We start from the raw sequence: 9,082 nt of genomic DNA on the forward strand, positions 1-9,082 counted from the left end.
CTCTGATGGCAACAAGAGCTGGTGTTTTCTCTGGAGGAGCTACCTAGGACTCAGAAGTAACCCTCTTTGTTGAAATTAGAGATGTTCTGACACCAGTGTCCTGCACCAGCATAAGAGCAGTTAATAGGAGCCATCTCAGATGGGACTGTTTCCCAAGGTCCAATGACACAGTCCACACTCAACAGCACATCTCTGGTATGGACTAACACTGAAGTCCATCTACAGACAGCATCATTGTATTTATTGTACAGAAGCAGGGTTTGCTGTCTGTGCACCAAGCCAGGCTTCCCCAAAGAAAATAGGAAGGTTTGAAGACTTAAACGGCTGTGGCTCGTCTTGCCTTTGTTACTTTGGGCTACAAGGCTGCAAATGTCAGCTTTGGGGTGAGCTGGCCTTTGGTTTTTTTCTTTAACGTCTGCCCCTGACCTTCCATCAGAGCTCTTCTACCAGGAGCCACCAACAGCTCTGACAAGCCGTTCAGCATATTCTGGCAGTCTCTGAATAACCAGTAGCTGTAAAAGCAGAATACAAGTACTCCAATAAAATGCAGTAACAGCCTCTAAATCTTAGCAAAAAAAAAAAAGCATTTATCTGTTTGGATTTGCATAATTATAAAGCTTAGTATAACAGAAGTACCTGTGTGTACATCCCAGCACCTGCAGTTATCAGGAACAAGCCTCATTCTCCTGTTACCGAGCAAGCTGATGATCCTGCAGTGTGCATTTCCATTCATCAGCATTAGTACCCCCTCCGCTCGTACATAGGGAAGTGCCTCATGCCACTGGTCACGGGGAGGTATCTGTTCAATACAGACACATCTGTCACTTCTGTAGGCAAATCCCTCATTACATCCAGGGTGTATTTTTAGCACTGAGAAAGTAACTGCCCTGTATGAGAGGCTGTTCCTCACCAGCTGTTTGCAATGCAGGTGACCAGCATTTCCAAAAGAAACAGCCCTGTCCAGGAGCTGCAATGCTGCCAGCAAGGAAATCTGCTGCTGCCTGCCTGTGATCCCTTTATTTTCACATTCACTTGAATTCATATCAGAAAGCTCATGGAGCCTCCTCAATGAGGTGTGTACTTCTGCAGTTACCCATTAACCAGTGTTTTACCCAGCTGTCTGATCCTGAGCTGTGTTGTGCTGCCTTGAGACAGCTGATGACAATATGAGCTAAAGCCAGGTGAAGTTAAGTTTAACGGTTAACACCTAAGTGGCTGAACAACCCTATAATATGTATTCATTTTGGTTAGCTTGGATGCCTTCAGCAGCATAGGAAAAGCTAGCCCCTAATTTCTTTCCTTTTGGAGGAAAAATCCCACCATGGCAGAGGCCTGTATAAAAGTAATACAGTGGATGAGATCCCTGAGCAGGACCAGGCTGCTCTTTGTGTAACGTGTACAACATGTGGCAAGTGACAGACTTAAATAAAATTCAACATTGTTCTGTCCCACACACTCTAAATACTTTTAATGTTCCCTGCTTTTCATGTAAAGATGTGTCTACACCAAGGGAAGAAAAGAGGATGTGTTAATTATATATTATTTTCTTCACTGTCTCCCCACTTCCTAGAAGACTTGCGCATTTATGCACATATCCACTGATATATACAGAAACCTGCATACATTTTCCTCTACTTTTTATCTCCTAAAAAAGTATCCAAAAGCTTGTAAATAATTTTAATGATTTGCAATATTAAGTAGCCTTTACATAATTCGCATTGCCAACAAGAGCAGAACAGCAGCACCAGTGGGCCTAATGCTGTGGGCTGACATCCTGTGAACAACTGAAATGTGTGTGTTAGACATACAAACATAGCTGTAGCAGCTGAAACAGTAAAGCCAGGCAGTGAGTGTGGCCCTGACGGTAACATGCAGCAGTGCTGCAGCTATGCTTCAGCCACTGAACCGACTGGAGCAAAGTACAACCATCCTTCAAAAGTGGAAAACAATGCCCTGCCAGCTTTGATATCAGTGAGTGACGCCAAAACCAACCATCCGAAGACTCATACAGCAGCTCTGCAAAGGCCGTGGCAGGAACCTGCAACATGACTTTCCTGTTTCTCATTTAACACACGTCAGAGCAGCACTGACATGTACCTGTCCCAGGCTGGGAACATCTGAGACCTGGTGAATTTTAAAAGCTTGGCTAACCTCTGCAAGGCAAACATCTCTGATCTTACCACAGTAATGCATTGCTGGGAACATCTGACAGATCACTGCAGCTGAGTGGTACTTAACTGTGACCTCTAACTGCGACTTCTTCAAAGATAGAATTCCGTGCGATGAAGTTCCCTTTGGGTCTGAAAACTTCCCTTGCAAATTGAATATATTCCAGTAACTTTGCAGAACCTTTAGATGTTCTCAGAAGTACTGCCTGAAATGAAACGATCTCTAGACAGAAACTGTGAGATTTCATTTGGGTTGAAAATGTCTGTGTGCCAACATGGGGCCCAGCTTTAAGGCTGGTACTCCAAGTGTACAGGTACTCCAAGCAGCTAGACACATTTTACTGAATCAATTCTGCTCTAGCAGAGCTTCAGGGACCTACTGTTTTCCACCATAATATGCATCTTTCCATGAACACGTGCCCCTGTGCTGAGACACAGCAGTGGTTTGTATCCAGGCTGCCAGAACAAAACTCCATGCAGCTTTCCAGGACTATGCTTCCTCTCATGGCTGGATGCTGCAGTTTGAGTGAGAGCTTAAATATCCTGAACATTTCCAGACAACGGTTTGCATTTAATTAGTCGAATTTATGAGCAAATACATCCATTGGTACATGAAGGACTTTGATTTGAGTATTTTTGTTTTCCTTTCATGTCTTCTTCATATACTAATGTACTGGCAGTCTTTGAAAAAGAAATCTGTGTCTGCTGTAATCAAGGGAGATTGAGCTCTTGCTTTTCCTCCCAACATTCCATCATTGAATATGATTTGTTGCATATGCCCTGGATTGTGCTTAATGCATGCTGGCTGGAGGAAATTCAGATGTTCAGGGAATTATAAATAATACCAGCACAGGCAACCTTTTTGCATTATCATGTCACACTGAAGTGTATCAGCTTTCAAAGCTATTTACTTTTAGGCTTTTGTCATTTATTTTGTTTCTACCGTTAGCCATGGCTTTCATTTTTCTCTGGATGCAGGTTTGCACTGTTCATTAGCCTGGAGATGAATGATGCAAAATGAATGATCCCAGAGTTCCCTGAAGAACAAAGAACCCAGGAAAGAAACAAAGTATGTATGTCCTGCAAATGCCGCTTTTCTGTAGCAGCGTTGGGAGCATTTGTAAAGATAATCCCCGGCTCTGAAACTTGAGAAATTGCAGTGATTCACTCTCTCCTTACACTGCGGAGGTGCTATGGTCATTAGCACAGTCATTTCAGTGGGAGGGGAATGGCTTTAGGACACGGATGAGGGAGACATACAAATGCTGTTCAAAAAATCACAAGGAAAAGAGGCGCAGATGTGTTGCACTGCAGCCTGGCTCTGCTACATCACAGCGTTTAACATTTTATATGCCTTATTGGTTCAGATGAATGATGACCAGAGTCCTGTGTCCTGGTCCCTCCCCAAGGTGAGTTGCAGCATCTCTTGGCAATCCACAGCTACAGCTGCCCTACTTTTCTATCTCCTAACTGGGTACTGGAAATAGAAGTTGAAACCTCTGACCTGCAGAGGTTTTTCAACAAACTCTGGACAATTTTCTTTAGGTATGGTTGCTGTAATGGATTTGATTTATACTTTCTAAATAAACTGACATTGCTGATGATAGCTGGCTCGTCTTTGGAAAAGAACCATAAAGACATGGATAAGCTGTTACTGATGTACAACTCCATGTTTTCACATGTGATAAATACATGTCAAAGCCAACACTAGCACTGATGGGAATATGCAAACAGGGACTGAGAAGCACACCATTGCAGCAAATTAATTTTGACTCCCTTTGACATGCAGACTGGCTCATTTTGTGCAAAAGGTGGAGCAGTGCTGGCATGCTTTGTGTCACACCAGGTGACTGTAGTGGGGCCCAGCAGGCTCAGCAGACCTGTGTCATGGGAAAACATTGCTTATCTCTAGATGCCTGTTTCACTTCTGGTCCAGATGTCTCATTGCCCAGTTTAAAGCTAATTACAGTCATATAGATGACTGCAGCCTTGCTAGACTGCCATTCACATCACCATAGGGAATACCACTGCTGCAGATGGCAGTTATATGGCAGGGATGGAAACTGGTCCACAGAGCCTGCCCCATTTCAGCATGGGGGACCCTGCCCTTAGGGGAGCAGGCAGAGGCACTGATGCTCACTGTGAGCAATGCCGGAAGGGAACAGGATTGTCTTGTACACACAGGCTGTGTCCCCCTGGCATGCAGCTCTTTTCCCTGCAGCAGATGTTTCCCCGAGTGTTTACACGTGCAGTGTTCCTTTCGGCACAGCAGACAGATGCACTTCCACCTCACCCCCGTGCCTGCACGCTCCTGCACCTTTCAGCGTTTCTATTCCCACGTAGCAGGCCTGCCGGCTCGGGAGGGAGGGGAGGGAGCAGAGCTCCCTGTGTAGGCTGCAGGAAGCGTAGGCACTTGATCCGATTTCGTTGTCACCTCTGTTTCACAGGAAGAGACTGTGGGACGGGCAGTGACTCGCTGATGACTGCTGCTGATGAGCACGCTGATGAACACTCTGATTCGAGCGTGTCTCCAGGAGTGGGACACATTCATTCTGTCACCCCCAGAGTCTGCGCTGCCCACTGCCACGGTGCCGAGAGGCGCAGATACCACGCTGCTGGTGTCGGAGCTGGCTGCCTTTCAACCCCTTCTCGGTGAGAAGAGGATGAAAACTGGGGGTGGAGCAGAGGCTGCCGCTCAAGGGCACCCATGGGAGAGTGTTCAGACTATTGCCTTGGGCTAGAAGGGAACTGCAAAGGTCTTTATGACACTAAGAGTGATTAACTGACTCTTTCAAGAGGGTATAAACCCAGCCTCGCAGGAGGATATTGAGTTTCTCACCCAAGCTGCAGCCTGGCCAGCATTCCCCCTAGACTGCTTGCCCCTTGGCTACAAGCAGGGCAGCGCTGCATGATGCTGTGGGTCTGGGTGAGTATGCTCCCTTTCTTTTGGGATGCCCTTGTTCAGGGCTGGTCCTGAGTCCCAGCTACAAGATCCTGCTCATCCGCAGCCCAGGGAAGATGCTTCTCACCCCATTCTTAGTACTTTGCTGGGGATCTGGGGCAGGAGGGGGCTCTAGCAGAAAATGAACAACTGTAGTTTAGCTAAATGTGTTTCCTGAGCAGTTTGTGGCTCACTCTTACTGCAAGAGCAATGGCTTGCTAAAGACGGCTTGTTTTACAAAGCATTTTCACAAGTGGCTGAGCTGTTAATGTCACTGCTACCTGAGCAGATTTAATTGTGCTGCTGCTTGCTTTCAGCCTAGCATGACATGCTGAGAATGAAAATCACATACCTTTTTGCCAGGGAAAAAATGCCATGTTCTGGAGCAGGTTTGAGTGCATGTTTCCCACAGGGATTCATTCACATATTGTTCTGAGCCGCTTTGGCTGCCAAGGTTTGCTGTGGCATTTATTAAAAGATGCTTTCAATGCCGTTCACCTTTAATCATTGCCCTGGGTTTAATTGAAACAATGTGTCCCTCTTCCCTACCAATATCATGTTATTACGGCATGTAGCGTGCAGATGTGCTCTCAGATGCAAACAGGAAGTTTTGTAATTAAAACCATGCTTTTCAATCAATTTAATTTTCTCCAAAGGGTGCACAGCCTTATCTACCAACCTCTTATTTGTAGAGGAGGACTGAAAGAAGAAACATACCCCAGCTTTTTGTTAGTCCTAATGAATGCCTTCGTACTGATCCTCTTTGTCCCTCTTGCTCCGGGTGTCCTGGCACAAGTGTGCATCTTTTTATTTTAAGGGATAAAAGGGAATGGAAGAGTAAATGGAAACATAACCCTGTAAAGACCAGTTTAAACCTTGAGTTTTGGTAGAAACAGAAATTCAGCGGTGTTTTCCTCCTGGTTTTAACAGGAAGTCAGAGAAAGCCAAATGCCTGCAGCATTCAGGCACTGCATGGCTTGCACAGGCAAGCAGGCGGCTCATGCAGCACACAAGCCTTTTCCAACCATGCATGTTAGCAAACAGCCAAGGAGAAGGAGAAGCATGTGGTTTCAATGGCGTTAGGCTTTGGTGTTTACAACACAAATCGGTATTAGGTGACATACTCTCATAGCATAATTCTAGCTCTCTGTATAGAGAAATCCCTGCAGTTCCCATGTACTGGTGATGAGGGCCAGCCATCTTCCAGCTTCGGGCACATTCTCCATCCTTTGTGCAAAGAGCAGTAACTCCATGATCTGTTGATGGGGTGAGTAGTTGCCTGTTGCTGAGAAGCCTGCAGGGGAGAACAGGATATCTGTGTGCAAGCACATTATATAGATCAGCATCGATTTCCAAACTGCATACAATTAAGTGGAAGAGGCTCTCTGATTGAGCATGAGTGAAAGAACATCCTTGCTCAAGTCCCTGTAGGATCAGTCTGGAGCAGTTCAGGGTGTTCACACTCAGACCTGATTTGCTTGATTCAGTGCCATTTTGCAGAAAGAAGAAAGTCAGTATCCAGCTTGTGAGACAGCCCTGAGCAAGGGTTAGCTATGGAGGAGCTTAATGAATGTTGAAAAGCAGCATGTCGACAGAAATGCTGACAAATCCATACCTGTATGAGCATTACCACCTATAACCATCATGCTTCATGGACTGGGCAATGCTGCTGTGACTCCCCTTGTGCTGTGATCAAAGCATCGGGATTTCAAAGTGGAATTCTTTCAGTCAGACCAAGTTGTCTTTGAATACATTAACTTTAAACCTCCCCAAAGACACCAGCAGCTGCTGTCTGGACTGCCCACATCACAGTAAAGGAGAACACCAGCCACAGTGATACTCATTTAGAGACATTGATCTCTTTACCTCATTAGCAAATCTGTGCATTATTAACTTTCCAGAGCCAGACAGCTGTGTTTTCAGTTTAAACAAATCAGTTTCTGTAGCTGGACAGTCAGGGCAGACTATTCCCACAGAGGGATTCATTTGCTAGCCCAGAGTGAAACTTCAAGAGGGGCATTAAATGTCAAAAAGCTGCTGAAGCAGTTTATCAGGTTAATACCAATCCAGTGCTGTAGAGCTGGTCATCGTGGAGCGAGCCCATCACTCCAGTTTCACCCATTTTGTCCATCAGCCCTTGCACACTTCTGAAAGCAGCATCACCGAACCCTACCCTCGCATGCTGAGGTGCAAAGGCACCTGATGAAGCCTGAGCTCAAATCTAGATTGAGGCCTGTATCCTCTTGAAACTCATAGATGACTTCTCGAGTGCCTCATCAACCTGGAGTAAATCAGCCTCCTGGCACGGGGGCTACTTCCTACCCACCATTACCTCCACAGCTTCGTGCTGGTGGCACTGGGCAAGCCATAGTCAAAAGAAGACTCTGAGGGTGATTCAGTAGGAGTCTTTTCAGCCTTCCTACATCTGGGTATCTCTTGGAAAACGAAATGCTGTTGCCCCTGCTCAGCACACTGTGCCTCAAGGCAGTAGGAGGAGCTCGCATGCATCCGCAGGCCAGAGGCTGCGAACCTCTCCCTGCAATACCAGCAGCACTCCGGCGTTTATCTAATGTGCTCTTAAAGATTACCAGTGACAGAAAATCCACCAGTGACAGAAACTCCACCACCTCCCCAGTCTGTCCCTGCACCTTCCTGCTCTGTTAGAAAGGTTTTGCTACTGTTACCCTGAGTCCTTCCAGCTATCATTTAAGCCCTTTATCTCCCTGTGAACACGCAGAACAAATGACTCCCTTCCTCTCTTCAGCAGCCTCTTAGATGTTTGAAAGCTGCTCTCTCCTCTTCTTTAGATTAATGCCAGTGCTTTTGGTATTTTCTCTGGCCATGCTTCTGATGTCCAGGAATGCTGGTGCTCCAGCACCTGCCTCTCGCAGGGGGCTGTGCCTTTGAGAAAGGCAGGATCCTCGTGTCACTGCAGCTGTGCAGGGGCTGCTCTGCATCCTCGGAGCCATATTCCCATTAGGACACATCTCTGCTGAGTAGTATTCTTTAAATTTTGGTGGTGAACCAGAGGGTGAATATATCTGATAGAGGTGGAATCTTCCACACCAACCAGAAAATCACTGCAGCATATTTTCCATGGAGAAGGCCAGGCAGCAAATGAAGTGAGATTCAGAAAATGAGTGAGTTTAGACAGCTTCTGAGCAGCCTTTTAAGGACATTTCTCAGCCTGGGATGTAGAAAGCTCTGCTACACACCTGAGATCAGCCCCCAGCAGAGCTTCAGGTGTGGTTGCAAAAGAAAACTCTAGGGAAGGAGAAATCACTGACCAGTGTCACTGTTACTCAGATGGCCTCTCCTGAATAAAATCTGCTGTTAAACATGAAAGCTGTATGATTAGTTGGAAAATTTGCAGCTCACTTATTCTGTGCATACTTTAACAGCTGCATTTAACTCACCAGCACCGTAGCTGAAAATTCAACCATAATAATAAACAGCAAAGGGCTCTGCCCTGGACTCTGAGCTGCCACTTGGCAAGAGGTACCAACCATGGGAAGGCAGCTGAGCCTCTGTGCCCTTTTGCTTGGCTTTAAATAACCATAGCACTAAAAGGGCACAGCCTGGAAGAGGGCAGCCCTCAGCATCAGCCTCTCTGCTCTGCCTGTACCTCTGAACACCCCGCTCTGCCCATGGTATCCTTGGGGAAAAGGACTCCACTCTCAAAGGGCCAGATTTTGTTTTCACTTACAGTCTATGGGAAGCATGCATGCTGAAGCCTGAACGTGCAGTGAATTCACCCCTGCTCCCTGCAGCTCAGTACACACATCACAGCAGAAGCTTTAAGAAGTGACCTGTGCTGCTGCTGCTTTTGTCTCCATTTGGTTTGATGGCCGTAGACAAGAAAAAGGTCATTTCTTTCTGACTTTCTAGCACCGTAGGTGCTGATATAGTAAAAAATGAACCCCCAGCTGCTGCTTCTCACATGGAAACTGTTGCATACATATTTATTGTGCTG

Source organism: Melopsittacus undulatus, chromosome 9 (assembly GCF_012275295.1).
Source record: "Melopsittacus undulatus isolate bMelUnd1 chromosome 9, bMelUnd1.mat.Z, whole genome shotgun sequence".
Classification (NCBI taxonomy): Eukaryota; Metazoa; Chordata; class Aves; order Psittaciformes; family Psittaculidae; genus Melopsittacus; species Melopsittacus undulatus.